We start from the raw sequence: 19,061 nt of genomic DNA on the forward strand, positions 1-19,061 counted from the left end.
TTTTCTCCCTTTTTTTTTGAGCTGAGGATCGAACCCAGGGCCTTGTGCTTGCTGGGCAAGCGCTCTACCACTGAGCTAAATCCCCAACCCTGTATTTTTCATTAGTAAAGTACACTATACAATCATTTTCTTGTTTAGAAAACAGTAACTATATTGCAGAAAATACTCAAAGTAGAAAGTTTTATAAAGTGAAATAAAAATAATCTCTTTGCCGTGTCTCATCAATTTTTTCCCTCTCATTTTGTTTACAATTCTTTTTTATGCATTGTTAACACAACATGCATCTCTCTCTCTCTCTCTCTCTCTCTATCTATATATCTATATCTTTAAATTTCATGAATTAAAATCATGCCATACCTTTGTTTTTAGCACAATATATCTCCATCAGTATATTAATAAATTTGTTTTGTGCTTTTAATGGCCACATGCTATTTCATGTGAAGGGCCATGGACCTTGTAAATCAGTTCCATTTAGAAGAACACCCAGATTGGTCTCTATAATAGTAAATAGTGTATTTCACATGCACTATTTCTACAGCTGAATCTCTAGACGCCAGGTTCCTGTTGCAGGAGCATCCATTTGATTCTGATCCACTCTCGATGTGCTGCAGTGGCCCTTACCTCACTTCCCATAGTTATCGTCCTTATATAAAGGGAGCCTTCCGCAGTCCCGGGAATCCAACCGTACAGCTGTATGTCTTTTTTGTTTGTTTGTTTGTTTTTGTTTTTTGTTTTTTGTTTTTTGAGACAGGGTTTCTCTGTGTAGCTTTGCGCCTTTCCTGGAACTCACTTGGTAGCCCAGGCTGACCTCGAACTCACAGAGATCCACCTGGCTCTGCCTCCCCAGTTCTGGGACTAAAGGCGTGTGCCACCACTGCCCGGCCAGCTGTGTATCTTAAGCAACATAGAAAACAGGTTGTATCTTCTTCCCCAAAGATGACCAGTCGGTAGACGTACTTTTCCACCTCCCCTACTTTATCTGATTGAACCATTTGTCATTTTCTTGGTTGTTATTAATGTTTAAGTCTATTCCTTTCGCCGGGCGGTGGTGGCGCACGCCTGTAATCCCAGCACTCGGGAGGCAGAGGCAGGTGGATCTCTGTGAGTTCGAGGCCAGCCTGGTCTACAGAGCTAGTCCAGGACAGGCTCCAAAGCTACAGAGAAACCCTGTCTTGAAAAAAAAAAAAAAAAAAAAAAAAAAAAAAAAAAAAAGTCTATTCCTTCTTTGTTTCTGGGTTTTTCAGTGTAGGTATAGATTTCTTAAGGACCTTTGAGAAAGGGATTCCCAAAATTGGGAGGCTTCCAGGGAAGAAAGAAGACCCCATCGCTCTATTTATGACTCATTAAAGAAATTAACATTGGGGGGGGGGGGGGGGGCGCTTGCCTTTAGTCCCAGCACTCCAGAGGCAGAGGCAGGCGGATCTCTGTGAGTTTGAGGCCAGTCTGGTCTACAAAATGAGTTCCAGGAAAGGCACAAAGCTACACAGAGAAACCCTGTCTCCAAATACCAAAAAAAAAAAAAAAAAAAAAAGAGAGAGAGAGAGAGAGAGAGAAATTAACATTTATGTATTATTTGAGTGCATGCGTGTGTGTGTGCGCGCGTGCGTGCGTGCATGTGTGCGTGTACATGCTTGCTACGGCACACGTGCAGAAGTTGGAGGACAGCTTTCAGGAGTCAGCTGTCTCCTGTCATGGCTGTCAGACTCTGCTTTAACCTGCTGAGCCGTCCAGCAGGCCGGTGACTCACTTCTTAATGATTGCTTGAGGTTCACACTTACCCCAAATAGTTTAGACTTAACTGTATTTCCCCACGCCTCCCCCTGCTGCAGTGTTCCATCCCTTTGCAAATTGCTCTTATTTCTAGATTCATAACTTTTCTTCCTGGCTTTTGAAAGCCCTTCTCTGTTAGGCTCTGGGACTTGGACTTTGTGACATAAAATATGAGGGAAAACTGGTTTCTTTGTTGTTGTTGTTGTTCATTTAAGTAACTCATTTTTTCTTCTTGGAAGGTGTTTCGGTTTTTTCTTTGTTATTGGAATCTTACTGAGATTTACTTATGTTCATTGTTTACTTAAATTTTTTTTTTCATATGCTTTCCAAAGGAACATTTAGATTCCCAGATTCTAAAAGTCTCATAATGAAGTCTGAATATTCTATTGTGTTCTTCTCTCTTGCTTGTTACTTGTGGGGAAACCCAAAGCAGTGTGCAGAGACAGAGAAGCATGGCTCCATGCCCTTGAGTTTTCAAAGCCTCTACAGCTTTGGTGCTCGATGTTAGCTTAAGGTGACCAGTTAGCCTATTTTGTGCTACTGGACAGAACTTGAATGCCTGGAAGTAATCTGTGCTGCCTCTCTTTCAGGCCATGAAGGTTACATAATTACTCACAGCCAGGAATGAGGATGTTAGATTATAGAATTGTTAGTTTACTGGGGGGACAAATTGGCTTTCTGTACCCCCAAAGTGTCTTTCCACTCATTTTCCTGATAACATTGGAAATGAATTTGTTAGAATCATAATTTGGCCCCATTAAATATAAAGTCATTTAAACTATTTATTGGGTTCATTTCCATCAGATTTTTTTAATTGTACAATTTTCTAAATTGCTAATATACAAAATTACGTATATGATATCAACAAAAACAAATATCTCTACCCTAAATAAACTAGCATCCACATATTAGGGGAAAACTGATGTCTCTGTGTGAAAACTCCCAGGCTAGGCTTTAGTCCACGCTGTTGTGTGCCAGGCCCTTCTATTTTATATAGGCTTTGCTTCCTGTAGTCTTCACAACAGCTGCATAAGGCAAGGGCTGTTATTACCCCTCATTTACATAGGAGGAAAATAAAGTTGAGAGAACTTGCTGAGTCATACAACCAGCAAACAACACAGCCCTGGTCTGAACCCAAGCTGAATGCTCCTCCGGACATTGTCTGGGAGCTTTTGGATTTTGCTTCTCTTGCAGTAGGGACGATATCCTGGAAGTAGTGGTCCCCAAGGGGATCAGCAGTGGAGAGAAAGGAGCACATTCTAGCAGAGAGCCCCCCCCCCCCCCCCTCCCCGCCTTTTTTTTTGAACAATGTAATTGTGGAATTGTAGGCTGTTATGTGTGAATATAAGAATTTCTGTGTGGGCTGCCAACTTTTCTGAGCCACAGCTGATTTGACACTGGATTTTATAAATATATTCTGTGCTCAGTGATAGACATCTGTAGCTAAGGTGGTTGAAATAGAGCAGATGGACATCTGGTTATTTCAGTCCTAAAGACGTAGCTTTAAAATTTGTTACCATCTCTTTGGAATTGGGCTTAAATGGCTGTGGGTTTCAGATGAAATTTATCTTAAAAGCACAATGTGCTCCAATCATATCTACGTATCAAAATAATTGATGGTAAAGTTCCGGCTAGACTATCACATTTCCATTTCGTTCCAAGTCGGGTGTCCACTTGAGAGTAAGCCAGTGACAGGGCGTGAGGAGAAAAGATGCCAAAGGGGGAAAAAACCTGGTGAGCACGGCAGAGCCCTTTCAATTTTCAGCTAGCAGAGCATCGCTGTGCACGGGGAGGAATCAAGGGCCATTTGAATAGTTACGAAAATGCTTTTCACAGAGCTGTTTAAAATTGAACAGGTGTCCAAGAAATTCTACCAAAGACACTCAAGTGCATTTCGAGGGTGTTTTATGTTCAGAGTTATGTTCTGACACAGGGACAGAATGTGAGACCAAGTATCCTCATCCAGGAAGTGCTTAAATTCCAACTCCAGGGTTCGATTTCATCGTGTTCCAGAAATATCCAGGATCACTAAATCCATTCACTGTAAACGAATGCATCAACTCCTATAGATTTAACTCCCATAGGACACAATGAAAAACTTGCTCTTATGAGTTGTATTATTGTGATTTTTATTAAATCATTCTATTGCCGATTGCTGCATGTCATATTTATCTGTGGGAGCCGGTGGGGTGGGGTGTGTGAGGTGAAATTCCTTAGTAATTTGAACTCTTCTCTGTGGGAGTGATCTTTGACCACATTGAGGCTTTGGTATCTCTTAAAAAACAAAGGTTTTATCTCCTCCATCTCACCATGAATTCCATTTGCCTCTGAATTACAATCAAAGGCAAAAGAATAATTTGATTCCCCTTGAACTCTTTGATGCAATCTCCTGTTGATGAGGAATCTTGAGCCCTCTACGTGGAAAGCCTACTTTCCTGCTGGATCACTGCCCACATAGTGTGTGTGTGTGTGTGTGTGTGTGTGTGTGTGTGTGTGTGTGTGTGTGTTCCGAAGCTGTTTACTGTCGCGGTTTGGATAGATTCACGTGAGCTTGTGGAAAGCCATCTCTCAGCATGTCAAGCTTGGTTCACGATTGTCATGAGTTGAGAGAGTGGAGAAAAGTGATATGAATTACCTTTCCTGGGATAGAAAGAAACATGTGATTTGATACAAAGCTATTGTTCAAGACCAGGGCTCAATTTCTGACCGACTTCTAGCCTGGAGTCAGGCCTGCCTGTGGGACTGCTACTGTAAGATCAAAGTGGGAATGAAGGGTACAGCGAAGAGCGTACAAGTTGCAGCAAGCTTCCTGGGACAGGCACGCTCCTCTCTCTTCTTGAGTCCCTAAGGTTCCCCTTCAGTGGCCCTGCGCTCCCAGCCTCCCCTACAGCCCTTGACTGTTTGTTCCTGTGTTATCTCTGCCTCCACAGCAGACTGAAAGGTCCTGGAGATCAAGGTCCATTTTGACACTGTTTTTTTTGTGTGGTGACTGTGCCATCCGACAGTATGTGGGGATCATAGGCGTTTTCCTTTGATCCTTATAAAATGGAATGAAGTCGAGCCTTGGGACTCTCAACCAGGCCAGCACAGAACGTGGAAAACCTGCTTTCCCCAGTGACAGCCATCACATCTTTCTCCAGGACTTGGTCCTGCTCTTCCTGCTTCAAGAACCGCATGGCGTGGGTCCTTCTCCTCACAAGACGTCTTCATGTGGGGAAAGCTGGTTGTTTCTCTAATCTATAGTTCTTTTTCTTCAAATTCAGATGTATGGCATGGACTTACGTTTAAAAATTTTAAAGCAGTAGCCAGCCAGGTAATAGTTAACAAGCATATATGAAGAAGTTAATGATTAACATGTTCAATAGATTATATGAGGGTGGTTGCCTAGCCTCAACACAAGATTTAATAGCAAGCATATGCTTATGGGCCTCATAAGTGAATTTTTAGTACATCAATATAGTGTAATACAGTTTTTATTGAGTTTGACAACATATTCCATTTTATTTATTTGTTTACTTATTTGTATTCACTCTTGCTCTAAATCCCAAGCTCTATCTTTGTTTACATAGTTCTTTTCTTTTAAGATATACATAACCTCTGATTCTAAAATCAGTAAGTAGTTAGTGTACAGATTTGGGCAAATAGAAAAATCATGTCCATCCATAACCTTACCACTAAGAGATAGCATTTCTAATTTTCTTCTAGACTTTTCCTTTGCATGTGTGCACGACCCTTGCTCTGTAAGCGTGGTGTGCAAGACTGTTTTCTTCTTAATCCAAATAAGATCTGACCTTCTTTTCTCAGAGTCTGTTGTAGTCACTTTCCAATTTTGAGAAAACTTCACAAAGATTTTAGGGGTTTTTTTTTGGGGGGGGGAAGTGGGGAGGCTACAATGGACTGGAAATTAAACATTAATCCATGCAAACTAGATACTGTAACACAATATTCAGTCTCGATCTAAGAATATGGTCTATAAACTTCATTTAAGTATGTCAAGTATCTTTTAAGTATTTCTTTTTTTTTTTTTTTGGTTTTTCAAGACAAGGTTTCTCTGTGTAGCTTTGTGCCTTTCCTGGAACTCACTTGGTAGCCCAGGCTGGCCTCGAACTCACAGAGATCCGCCTGACTCTGCCTCCCGAGTGCTGGGTGTGCCACCGCCGCCGGAGAGTATTCTTTTTTTTTTTTAACCTCAGCATACTGTTGTAGGTTTTGGGTGGAGGATGAGAAAGAACAAGTTTGCTATGCAGCTGAAGATGACCTTGAACTCTTAATTCTCCTGCCTCTTGGTCACATGTGCTGTGGGCCGCAACACCTAGCTCACTCTACCTTTAGATGCTTAACGTTTTTTTGCTGCTATTGTGAATAAATATTCTTGACCTTCACATCTCTTTCATTGTCATTCATTCAGAAAGCTATTGATTTTTTATATTTACTTAGTTTTTAACCATATTAATAAATATTCTTATTAATCATATTAGTTTTTCATTTTAATCCTGGGGATTCTAGATAGAACACATAATTTTACTTACCACAAAATCATTTTACTTTTGTCTTATTGTATTATTTTTAAATAAGGCACATACAATAGTGATGATCTCTTTTCTCTGGAAAGAGATTCCTCCTATGGCGCTCAGACTGCTCTCTAATTCCTGGGTTCCTGTGATCCTCCTGCCTCAGCCTCCAATTCGCTGGGGTGGAGGGTAGGTGTGCTTGATGTCTGACATCTCTGTTTTTGAGGCAAGGAGTCAGAGTTTCATGGACATACATTAGTTATTATTTCAGATAGATTTTTTTCATACTACGTAATCAATAGTTACTTTAAAAAGTATTCTTTGGATTGAAAGTTTCTTAAAACTTTGTAACCACTTGCTTAAAAAAAAACCACGTGTCATACCTAGAGTAAAAGTATCAACACAGGCACAGTTTACTAATCCTTGATGGATAGTGGTAGGTTATAATAATTAACATGTGTAACATGTGTTATATATTTCCAGTTAACCTAATTAAACATTGTAATGTCATTTATTTTTATTTTCAGAATGTATTTGTATTTTTTCTTTCACCACATTGTAGTCTTCTTAAGACATTTTTGTAACATCTCACACTGTCTTCTGGAGGAGTCATAATCCATAGACATGTGCATTGAGACTTGTTAGCCTAGCAAAGATTACAAAAGCAATAGTAGTAACAATTTAACATTTGTTGAGCACTTAAGATGTAGCTGGCAGTTCTGAGAATCTTATGTTTTTAATTTATACAATGATCCTTTGAGGTATAGACTACTGTACACCTTTTACTTATGTATGAAAATTGAGTCACTGTGAGGTTAAGCTGCTTGCTTAAGGTATATACCAGGAAATGATACTGCCTGGATTTGAGTCTTGTCAACCAAATGCTCTTTTCCATAGATTGGACTCTTGTACAAATCATGCTGGCAAACGTCCATAAATGAAATTTTAACCCCGCTTTATAGCTATGTAAGGTAGTTCAATAAACAGGGTGAGTAAGACCCATAACACGTTTCTCTGCAGTAGAGTATAATTTTTATTTTTGTTTGTACTTCTCAAGTTCGAGGTTTTTTTTTTTTTTTAAATGTGAAACAATTCTAGAGTGTTTTATTAAGTAATCTTTGAAGTCCTACTGAACCACCGTAACTTACCCTTGTGTCACCATTTTTCAGTTCTTCAGTTTTTGTTAAAAAATATTTACCATTAATAATGTTATGGAGAGATCTGTGGGCTTTGACTAGTGTGTCTTTGAAGAGTTGGGGATATGGTAGAGTTGTGGAGTGAGTGTCTGGTATACATAGGACTCTAGATTTGCTCTCTCGAAAATTTAAAAAAACAAATGCCCTGAAGCAACAACAAAATACTCCTACACAACTGCTGATTTCTCCCCGCTGTGATTTGCTGCTTAAACAATCTGTACTGTATGGAGGGCAGGGTGGTTGGCTCCCAGGGCATGAGTAGATCATGGGGTATGGGCTGCTTTCCAGCTGCTCAGAGTGACAAGATGGGCACTTGAGACATGATAGCTGCATTCCTCTGTCAGAAGTAAGTGTGTCAAAATAAGGTAAAACAGAAGTAAGTTTTCTTTCAGGGCTCGAAGTTTGTTGTCTTCCATGATTTAAAAGGTCAATAGAATTCAAAAGTCTCATAAACATTTTTCGTTGTTCCTGAAGATTTCTAATGTTCTGGCCATGTGAAATCTTTCAATTGCTTGTTTAGCCAATCTTAAATAGATGATTTGAAAATCTTAAAACTTTTTCTATTTATTATTTACATTAAATATTTTGAATTTTGAGTGAGTGGCAGAATTATCATCCTAATGCTGTTTTGGAAAATGAATGTAGTTGACTCTTTTAGATTTATCTAATGGTGCTCATATTCATGCTCTTTTTATTTATTCTGTGTGTCCCCAAATAAGTCAAGCATTAGCAGAAAAACAGATAACAGCTACCTCCTTGACCCTCTATAAGACACTGCACAGCAAGACCTTACCTCTCTTATCATACATTCTTTTCATTCCACAGTGCAAGTCAACCAACAGAATGCAAATATTTCTTTAATTTGCATAATTTTCCTATCAACTTAGTTTATAGTTCTAGGAGTTGATGTTTTTCAAAATCATGATGTTTCTTCTTTGAGAAGGAATTAACTTCCTTTTCTTTTTGTCTCTCCTAGGTAGTCTATCTTTCATGTTCTGATTGTAGGTTAGTTAGGGCTATCTGCACAAAGATGGATTGGTTCAAGAGCCAAATTCCATTACTCCTACTACAAAGACAGGTCCAACAGCAGATGCAACAAATTTCAACCATCATTTCCATCAAGATCACAGATGGTACTGATGTGGAAGACATCTGCGGTACAGGCCAGCGAGGGGATGGTTGGCTTCTTATAGAATCAGCAATGAAAGATCTAAGGATGCCCCGAGCAATTCCATGTGTGCACAGAGATCATGGTAAGTCAATTGTAACAGATTCAGAGCCCATCAGTGGGGCCCAAGAAGAGACTGAGGGATGGTTCAGGGTTTGACTACACTGTTTCTGGAAGAATCCAGAATGAGGAACAGATATGGTAAGCTGCATGCACTTAAAGAATAGGCTTCTAAGGGAGAGACATGTGGGGGACAAAAGCAGGGATGTGATCACAGGACGTTTGGGTCCTCTTGCATAATCCCAAGTAAAGACATGAAGAGATAAGGGAAGTAGCCAGGCAAACGAAGTCTGTGAATGTTTACAGTGTGTGTGTGTGTGTGTGTGTGTGTGTGTGTGTGTGTGTGTGTGTGTATGTGGGTGTATTCAGATTACCCTTTCATTAATTTAACAACAGTTGGGCACCTGCTTGAAACAGTGACATTTTGGGGGCAATTATGAAATGGAAGAAGATGTGTCCCTAAACTTTCCAGAGCTTTTGGTCTGGTTGGGGAAACTTTTTTTTTTTTTGAGACAGGGTTTCCCTGTGTAGCTTTGCACCTCTCCTGGAACTCACTTGGTAGCCTAGGCTGGCCTTGAACTCACAGAGATCCGCCTGGTTCTGCCTCCCAAGTGCTGGGATTAAAGGCGTGTGCCACCACCATGGACACATATAATTGAAATAGTTTTCTTTTTTATCAGTCTTAGCGTTTGTGCTTGTAGTAAAGTCCATCCTTTTCTTTATGACAAGCTATGAATATTAGTGTCACCATAGACCATTTCCCTCCATTAACTCAGTTAATCATCATACAACCAAGGAAGGAAGGATTCTATCCAGAGTTAAACAGCTTTGAAGCTAGAGGGTTGGGAACAAAACCTCACCCTGTAAGTCCAGAGTCCACACTGTAGGATAATGGTGCAGTTCTTCCTGTAAACTCCCATTGAGCTGTATCCCAAGTAGGAGTATGTGTTTATTTCCTTTCACTGAGTCCTCATGTTCCAAACAATTTCTCTTTTCTAGATTGCCTAGCCTCTGCTAGGTTTATGGGAGATGCTCTGGATGGGCAACTAGCCTCATCAGGCCGGCAAAGAGGGTTGACTTGTTGCATAGATGTTGGGAAATTTCCCTTACTGCAGTTTTAATTCCATATTACAAAGCTGTCTGGTGACTTCAGTTAATAGGCTACCCCCTTCATGTGTACTGTGTGTATGCATATTCGCATGTACACTTGTATATGTGGAGGTTGATATCAACAATTTTCCTTGATTGCTCTTCGACTTTGTTCTTTGAGGCAGGGTCTCTCAGTCAAACCTGGAGCTCACTGATATGGCTAGTCTTGCTAGTCCTGGAATTCCCAGTCTCTGTCTTCTGAGACTGGAATTAATTACAGACCAGCTGTTTGGCCTACCAGGCATTTACACTCATTCTGGGGATCTCCAATCTCAGATTCTCCTGCTTGCATGGTAAGCTTTTAAAGTACTGAGCATCTCCCAGCCCAGTTAGTAAGCTTTTAAGGAAGAGTGAACCCTGAGCACATACAAGGGACCCAAGACTCTCTAGGGTCACAGGCTAGAAAGTTCCTAGTGTTTTGTTGGTTCGTTTTTTTGACATGGTCTATGTAACTCTAGCTGGAACTCACTATGTAGACCAGGCCAGCCTCGAACTCACAGAGGTCTTCCTGTCTCTGCTTCCTGACTTTTGGGATGCAGTGATGCTTCATTTCAAGGAGGCTAGGTAACCCAACATTGTGTCTTAGAAGAATTGTTCTTGGGATGCCCATTCTGCTGTTTTCTCCATGGTGCAATTCTCTCCACCTAACTTCTCCAGAGCAAGGCTTCTGCCTCATTACATGCCACATCTATTGCTTCATGGTTTCACCTCACACGGATTTCTAAAGTTGCTCTCTGCTGACATAGTTGCGTGTCTCAGATTCACAATCTTTGTGAGACAGTGTTTTACAGAACCGGGTTTGGGGCATCCATTTTCATAATGGTGTCTGTGTGAAGTGAAAGGTAGTCTGGAGCCAGTGGCCCTTGGTTTAGGAATGGATTCCTGGACACCAGTTTCAGGCCAAGTTGTGATATGTCTGAATCTGTATTCAGGAATTTCTGGGTGTGTTAGGCACTCTGAGCATCTGAGAAGGATGCAGTGAGTCTGTCAGACTATTTGCAGAACTTCTCAGGAATAAACACCCCAGTGACTTCTTTTCACATTAGTGCCTGTATAATCCACGTCAATAGTTCATGTGGCTGGTGAGCCGAGGGACAGAGGAAAGATTCCACTTGAGTGAAAAGAAAATGCAAGAGCTGGATCATAAAAAATGTCAGAATTTCATAAATTTTACATTTTAACAAATTTCCTAAAACAGAGGTCTTAATGATGTGGTTAATGTCTCCATGGTTGACAATGAAGTATCAAGGCAGAAAGGAACCCCAAGGGATTATCTAGACCATTTCCCGCCAAGAAACTAAAGCAGGTGGATTCCCAACGCTGACACATTACTGGAAGCTACCCTGTGACCTGGGAGCAGTGTGCTCTGAGACGTCACTGAAATGGATTTTCAGGAACTCTGCATCTGCATAGCTCTGAGGTGTTTTCTTTCTCAGTGTCTGTCTCTACCTGCTTACTGCATATTTGTGTGTTTATTCTCATGTTAAAACACAAGCGTCACATGACCCCTTGATCTCTTTTGTCATCCATTCTACCTCCAGAACCTTCAGAGCCTGCCCACTGCATGTGTTTTGAAATACTAGGTGAATAAGTAAAGATGTAATCCATGTATTGAGGAATGTCAGGAGCATACACTGTGTGTTGACAGTACTCACCTCTGGGAAATAAGATTAGCTGGCTTGACTCTAATTGAAGGAGGAGTTAATGGAATGGTGGACTTTATGTTATAATCCCTATTATCTTTTGCATTTAATAAAATTTAAAAGTCAATTTGCTTTACCTATTACTCATTGAGTGAATGTATGTGTTGACATGCTGGAATGAAAATATGTGTATCTGTTGGTGTCTTGGGTTCATTTCAGTGAATATATCCAATGTTTTATAGCACACTGTGACATTTTTCTTCAGGAAACTTCACATTTAAAAAAATCTATTTGTAGCTTTTTATGTGTGAACTGAAATTAATATGTCATTGTCAACCATCTAGGCAAAACGAAACAAGATTGAGACCAATGTTTGAAATAAAAATTGCTTCCAAATACTAGAAATGGTTTTCCATCATTGCTCAGTGAAATCATAAAGTTGCTGAGAATACCTGTACACATTTAAAAAGTAATTGATTATAAAGAGTAAACAATCTTATAAGAGTAAAATTATGATCACATACAAAACGGCTTTCTAAAATATACAGTTCAGTCATGAAAGCAGACTGCTTATTGAAATGTAAGCACACACAAGTAAATAATTGTGCAGGCATTGGAAAAGCTTAAAACCAGAGAGGAGGAGGAAGGTGACCCAGATCTTAGCAACGACTGGCAGCCCCCATCGTTCTTAGGGCCAGAGGAACCAAGAGTAAATAGTTACCAAAGCCTTAAGGCCTCTGCCATTGGTGGTAGCTGGTTGGTGTCTAGAGGCACGATGAGGGCATTAGGAATGCAAAGACAGGAACCCTTGACTAGAAACAGGTCCAGGAAGGAGACAGAGTCATTACCAAAAACAGAAATGGGAAGATAAAATACAGTGTCCTTCTAAGTCTCAAATCTTCCCACTTTAGTGTCTGCCGTTGACCAAATCTAAGTTTGAAAAAGGAATCCTGGGAATTGTAGTTTACATAGTCCTTGCCTTATAGCAGAAGAAGAACTAAGAAGAACGGAGAGTAGTTTGGAGAGTAAACAAGCAAGCAACCCAAAAAAGGTTACAACAGAAGAAATAGCTTGTTTTATTCATGCAACAAATTTCACATAGAATACTTTATGCATACTTCTAGTAAGTTTATACACACTTATTCAGATATATTTGGGTAAGAACATTAGCATGGATTAAAACACATCAATTGCTGGGCAGTGTTGGCACAGGCCTTTAATCTAAACACTTGGGAGGTAGAGGCAGGTGGATCTCTGTGAGTTGGAGGACAGCCCGGGCTACAGAGTGAGTTCCAGGACAGCCAGGGCTACATGAAGAAACTCTGTCTTAAAAAACTAAAACTAAACAAAACAAAATCCACATCAATTATTTCTCAACCTTTTGGAATTCAAGTATCCCTTTTATGTAAGTAATTGAGTGATTTATTTTATTTTATCTTTATTAGGGTTTATTTTATTTTTCATTATTTGAATATGTCTATATGAAGGTATACACAAGTCAACATGGAAATGTAAGTGCACAAAGAAGCCAGAGATGTTGGATACCCTGAACTTGCAGTTACAGGCAGTTGTGACTTTCCCAATGTGAGTTCAGGACATGAACTTGGTCCTCCGGAAGAGTAGGATCTTATCTATGGAGCCATCTCTTCAGGCCCTGTGATAGTCTTTTTTTGTGTATTATTTTAGTAACTTGGCATCAAAACTAAATGTATTTCTTTGTTCACTTGAGGTTTAAGAACTTTTGTATTGGTACTAAAAACAGTCAATAGTCTTTAAAAAAAAAAAACTTATCTTTTTCTGATTTGCTTTGAAATGGTGAATTGAGTTGATGAATTTGAGGCTGTATTTGTAAGCATTTCTTGTGAAAAATATCTTCTTCCCAATGAATTAGAAGCCAAATCAGGCATAGATGTCACTCGATTTTCTCTTTTTAGTATTGGCTTCTGAAATACTGGAGGCATGTCCATGTGCTATACAGGGATTTACAGGCAATGAATGAACTCTCAGGGTCTGTGGACAAGCATCATGAGGTGAATTTACAGGATTATTATCGTTTATTGCTTTTCATCAACTATATAATTGAGAAGGCTTTCCCAGTGATTTATACTACCATGAAATACTTGGTCTTGTTTCTATTAATTATGATTTGGAAGATGTAGTAAGTATAATGTTAATGAATGTGTTGAACGATGTCGGATTAATTGGATTGACAAAAATGCCTTGAGCAATGAGTGATAACTTGAGACGATTGGCAAGTCCAAAGATAAAACAGTTATTTACTTTGTGTCGTGCCCTGTCCTTAAAAATGGCATTTATCCAGGTCAGGAACTTAGATATAATCTTTGATTATAACTTCTGGTATTTTTAAAAAGTAAACTTTTTGATCGTAGAAATTTCAAATGTATACAAAGGTAACTCTAAGAGCAGCGGATCCCCTTCAACAATGATCGATTCATGCCCAGTTTGTTTATGTATAATAATCCTCTCCACTTCCTTTCCCTCTTCCCTTAAGCTTCACCACAGTATTTATAAAGTCAGGCCCAGACAGCCTATCACTTCACCCTGCTTCTAACAAGCCTTTTGTTGGGGCAGGTACAGAGGGAAGAGAGCTGGTAGCTTTCCATTTGGTAATGCTGCAGGAGGTTCAGGACAAAGTTCTTTTTTTTTTTTTTTTCCTTCCCAAAGAATGCCTGTCATTGGTGGACAAAGGGAATTACCAGGGCAAGGCTAGAGATTTAACTGAGTGGTAGAGCACTTAGCTAGCTTATCTGAGGTCTTAGGTTCAATGTCCAATACCACAAAAGTAAATTATCGAGGGATTGCCTATCCTTTGGTTCACTGCACTAAAATATAGGCACTGGGTAATGACCTTGCAAAAGGTATATAATTCTCAGCTTGGGAAACACCAACTTTCAGAAGTCATTAGTATGCAAGTTACAATCAAATTTGTGGGCAATCATGTGGCCCAAGGTAGGACCAGAATGTGTTTTGGAGATAATTGAGTGTATCACAAATAAGTTCCGAAACTTGGAACTTGCACTTTAGTAAGAATGGTGATAATGTGGTTCTGAACCTCTCGTGGTCGAGCAGGGAGGGAAGAGAGGAAGAAACAGCACTGAACCCGTTCTTGCCGCACTCAGCCTTCTTTATCTAGAGCATCAGTTTTGATAACTACCAGATGTGATTTGATTAATCTCTCCTCAGCTCAGGTCCAAATATGCCTCTACTATCAGACATTTTCCTAGATTTGAACACAAAGCCCGTCACCATCAAATGTCTCTAAGGGATCTTCATAACTCTCAAATTGATTTTCCCGGGTTGGGGATTTAGCTCAGTGGTAGAGTGCTTGCCTAGCAATCGCAAGGCCCTGGGTTCGATCCTCAGCTCCAAAAAAAAAAAAAATTTTTTTTAAATTTTCCCCCTCTCACTTTCTTAGTCTCTACAAATGTCATCAAGTAACTTTTCACTTGGGAGCTGGAATCTTCTCAGATGAACTAGCTCTCACTTCTTGTCCTGTCTACTTCTGAAAAACTCAGAAATCGCTCAATTAGTCCCTTCCACTGACGCTGCCCTTGTTTTTAGTCTTTAGTGTAGGTTTTACCAGTAGTGGTGACTTCATTTTAGATCAATCCATTTCCCACTCTGTTGGCAGAGACCAATTGAATGGGAAACATCTCTCCAATCTCGAGCTCGTGAACTTACCTTTTCAGGTGACGGAGATTGTCATCTAGCTCTCCATATCCACTGTGCTCATCTCCTGTTCTTCTTAATGATTTATGATCTAGCCACGTAGAAATATGACTTGTGATCAGATAATACATGGGAACTCCGGGGACTGGAGAGATGGCTTAGCAGGTAAGAGCACTGGCTGCTCTTCCAGAGGACCCAGGTTCAATTTCTAGCATCCACGTATTATCTCACAACTCTGTAACTCCAGTTCTAGAGAAACTGGCTCCCTCATGTAGAGATATGCTTGCAGGTAAAACACCAATGCATATAAAATAACAATAAATAAATTAGAAAAACCATGGGAACTCTGAATTTCTGATAAGATACCAACTCATGCTGCTGATCACCGTTCAGCAGCAAAGACCACAGGCTCGCTTCTCACCCCATCTTCTCATTGGCACAGATTTCCTTTTACTGCCGTCTATCATTTTAACTGATTTATGAATTTACCCATTTTGTTTTGCTATCAAAATTTTTCTTCCTTTTCAAGTTTCAACCTAAACACACACACACACACACACACACACACACACACACACACACACACACAATTGTTTTAAAAACATTGCTTAGAAAACTTTCAGGAGCTGGGCAGTGGTGGCGAATGACTTTAATCCCAGCACTTGGGAGGCAGAGGCAGGCAGATCTCTGTGAGCTTGAGGCCAGCCTGGTCTACAGAGTGATTTCCAGGACAGCCAGGGCTACAAAAGAGAAAAATAAAACAAACAACAACAACAACAAAAAACAACAAAAAAAACCAAACAACAAAAAAAAAAAAAAAAGAAAAGAAAATTAATGAATTTAAAGTTGATGTCTAAGTCTAAGGTAAGAAAGTCAACTCATTGAGACATTATGGCACCAAAAATCAGAAAATGGAACTCATACACTCAGTCCTTTCTTATTGCACAAGAGCTTTAAAGGAAGTAAAACTGTAGGAGGACTTGGGTACCTCTTCTCCTATGCATACTCTGTCACCTATAACGCTAATTCATTGCATCTGGGGCTCTTGATTGGTTTCCAAACTATTTCCCAGAAATTTTCACAGTGCCACGCACCTGGGTCAAACTCAGGACTGTTTTCTGAGAAACAGATGGATTAATTTTTCTGTCAATGATTTTCTGCTATTGTCCTTTGATGTCCCCTGCACACTACAAGGTAGTGTTTCTAAAGAATCCTAAAAGTTTAATTGTAATCCCATTTTAAGAATAATGTGGTTACTGTAAGCCTAGAGTTTGGGACTGTCTTTGGATGAGCTTCATGCATTTGGGCCTTGATTAGTTGATCAGGGTTTGTCTTTAGCTCCTAGGCTGCTAGGAAGCTACTCCTCAGCTCTTTGAGAGTCTCTTTCTCAGGGGACACTCCCATGAGCCTAGTTTTTGAGGTTGATGTCTAAGTTAAGAAAGTCAACTCATTATAACACCGAAACCTAGAAAATGGAAGGCGCACACTCAGTCTTTTCTTACTGCAGAGGAGCTTTAAAGGAAGTAAAATCGTGGTTCTTCTTCTAGGGTAGAATCCGAACAGCAAGATTTAGATGAATTAGTTATGCATCAGCCCCGGGTTGTGTTGTCTTACAATGTCCAACTGTCCTAAGAAGGATCTGGCCAGTAGGACCAGGAGTAAAGGCAGTAATCTCAGCTTCTACATCCGTTTTCATCCTCCATGGGCTTTTCATGGGGACTGGAAATGTGACTCTTGAGTCTCTGAAGGAGACTCAATATCTTCCCTAGAGGGCTTGGTGGGCCTCACTGCACTTGCTTCTCAGACTCTCCACATTCTTCCCTGGTAATAGACCTCCTGCACGGTGATTTCTTTTTCCACAGGGTGATGTTCTCTTTATCATGGTGAATTTGCATGATTTCTCCTGACCTTCACTTGTTACTTTCCATTACTTCTAAGTCCTAGGAGGCACTTTCTAATAAATCCACAGATGAGACCAAAACATAACCCTTCACCTTTAGTGGAGAGGGCTGTAGCATCCTGACTAGAAAGCCAGATGTCTATAAGATGTTGGGTGGGTGGGGTCCTTAATGTCTTCCAATCCAGTCTCTTCCTCCTCCTCTTCCTCCTCCTCTTCTTCCTCCTCCTCCTCCTCCTCTTTTTTTTTTTTCTTCTTTTGATTTTTTTGTGACAGGCTTTCTCTGTATAGACCTGACCATCCTGGCACTTTCTCTGTAGACAAGACTGGTCTCGAACTCAGAGATCTGCCCATCCAGAGATGGGATCCAGAGTGCTGAGATCAAAGGTGTGTGCCACCACCACTCATCCAGTTTCTTCATTTTAAAAAGACTCATATGCACCTGAGTCCAGGTACCTGTAGAGGCCAGAAGAAGGTACCAGATTCCCCTGGAACTGGAGTTATATTGTTATTGTTATATTGTGAGCTACCAGTCATGGATGCTGGGCACTGAATTTGGGTCCTCAGCAAAAGCAGTATATATTCTGAACTGCTAAGCCATCTTACCAGCTCCTCGGTCCACTTTCTTACCATGAAAGGGAAAAGAAGAATTTTCATCTCCTTTGTCAAACCCCACAACAGATTTAGGAATTCCTCATGGATAGAAGTACCTGTGGGTTGAGAGCATTATTCTCCCCTGTACATTTTTCCACAAGTAGGGCACGGTGCACCAGGAAAGGATGAAGTACACCTTTCACAATTGGTATCTGACCATGTAGAGGATTTTGTGACCTTAGGTTTTTGTTCCCAAACCCACCACATTAGACACATAGTCCTTTTACTTCACCCTGAAAGGCATGGAGGGGTGAGAGGTACAGTTTTTAGAATCTGGACAAGGGAGGTTCCCCCCTCCCCCCAAAAAAAACCTTAAATACTAAAACTGTCTTCCACTGTTGGTGGTAGGAAACTGAGAAAGGGAAGTGTTTCTCATCTTTAACATACCTGCAAATGATTTAGAGATTTTGGATAAAAAGTAGATTCTGTGCTGGGCAGTGGTGGTACACGCCTTTGATCCCAGCACTCGGGAGGCAGAGGCAGGTGGATCTCTGTGAGATCGAGGCTAGCCTGGTCTACAGAATGAGTTCCAGGACAGCCAGGGCTATATAGAAAAACCATGTCTTGAAACAAACAAATACAAACAAACAAACACAAAAAACCACCACCACTACCACCACCAATCATCATCATCATCATCATCATCATCATCATCATCATCATCATCATAATGAAACAACAAGGGAAAATGAAGGAGGAGGAGGGTACCATGTTGGTAGAGGCCAGAGAGTGGTGTATGTGTGTGGGTAGTCTAGGTCTCACTGGAATGTGGAAGTGCATGTATGTAGAAGACCTGTTAACTCATGTCTGAAACAAAGTAACTTCCCAGCATGGTTGAGCAAGGTCAGTGACAAGATGAAAGAAGTCTAGGGAACATTAAAAGAAAAGTTTTGGGAATAATGTAGCAGTGCACACACGGTTTCTTTTCTCTGCTGCTAATGGTTGGGTGTGGTCCTCTGTTCTGGAGTTTGCCCTGGACCCTGTCCCGTTTGGAGAGAGGAGGTGGAAGACATTTCTACTGTTTGTGGCCAAACAGTACCCAGGATGTCATTATTCCAGCTTCCTGTAAGTCATTTTCCCCAAGTTTTATTATACAGTCTCTGCAGAAATCCCATTTAATACCCGACCTTCCTGGTTTGATTCTGTTTTTCACACCTTGACTTAGTACGAAATATACATCAATACTGGGGAACTCCCCCCTTTCTTGTTAAAGATGAAACTTCACCAAAGTTAGCAAACTTTGCTCCCTTTTTGACTCACCCCCCCATCCAATTTCTCTTACATCAGGAATTTCCTATGTATTTGCATTGTTATCATTGGTTT

The sequence above is a fragment of the Onychomys torridus genome, chromosome 19, assembly GCF_903995425.1.
Source record: "Onychomys torridus chromosome 19, mOncTor1.1, whole genome shotgun sequence".
In the NCBI taxonomy this organism is placed as follows: Eukaryota; Metazoa; Chordata; class Mammalia; order Rodentia; family Cricetidae; genus Onychomys; species Onychomys torridus.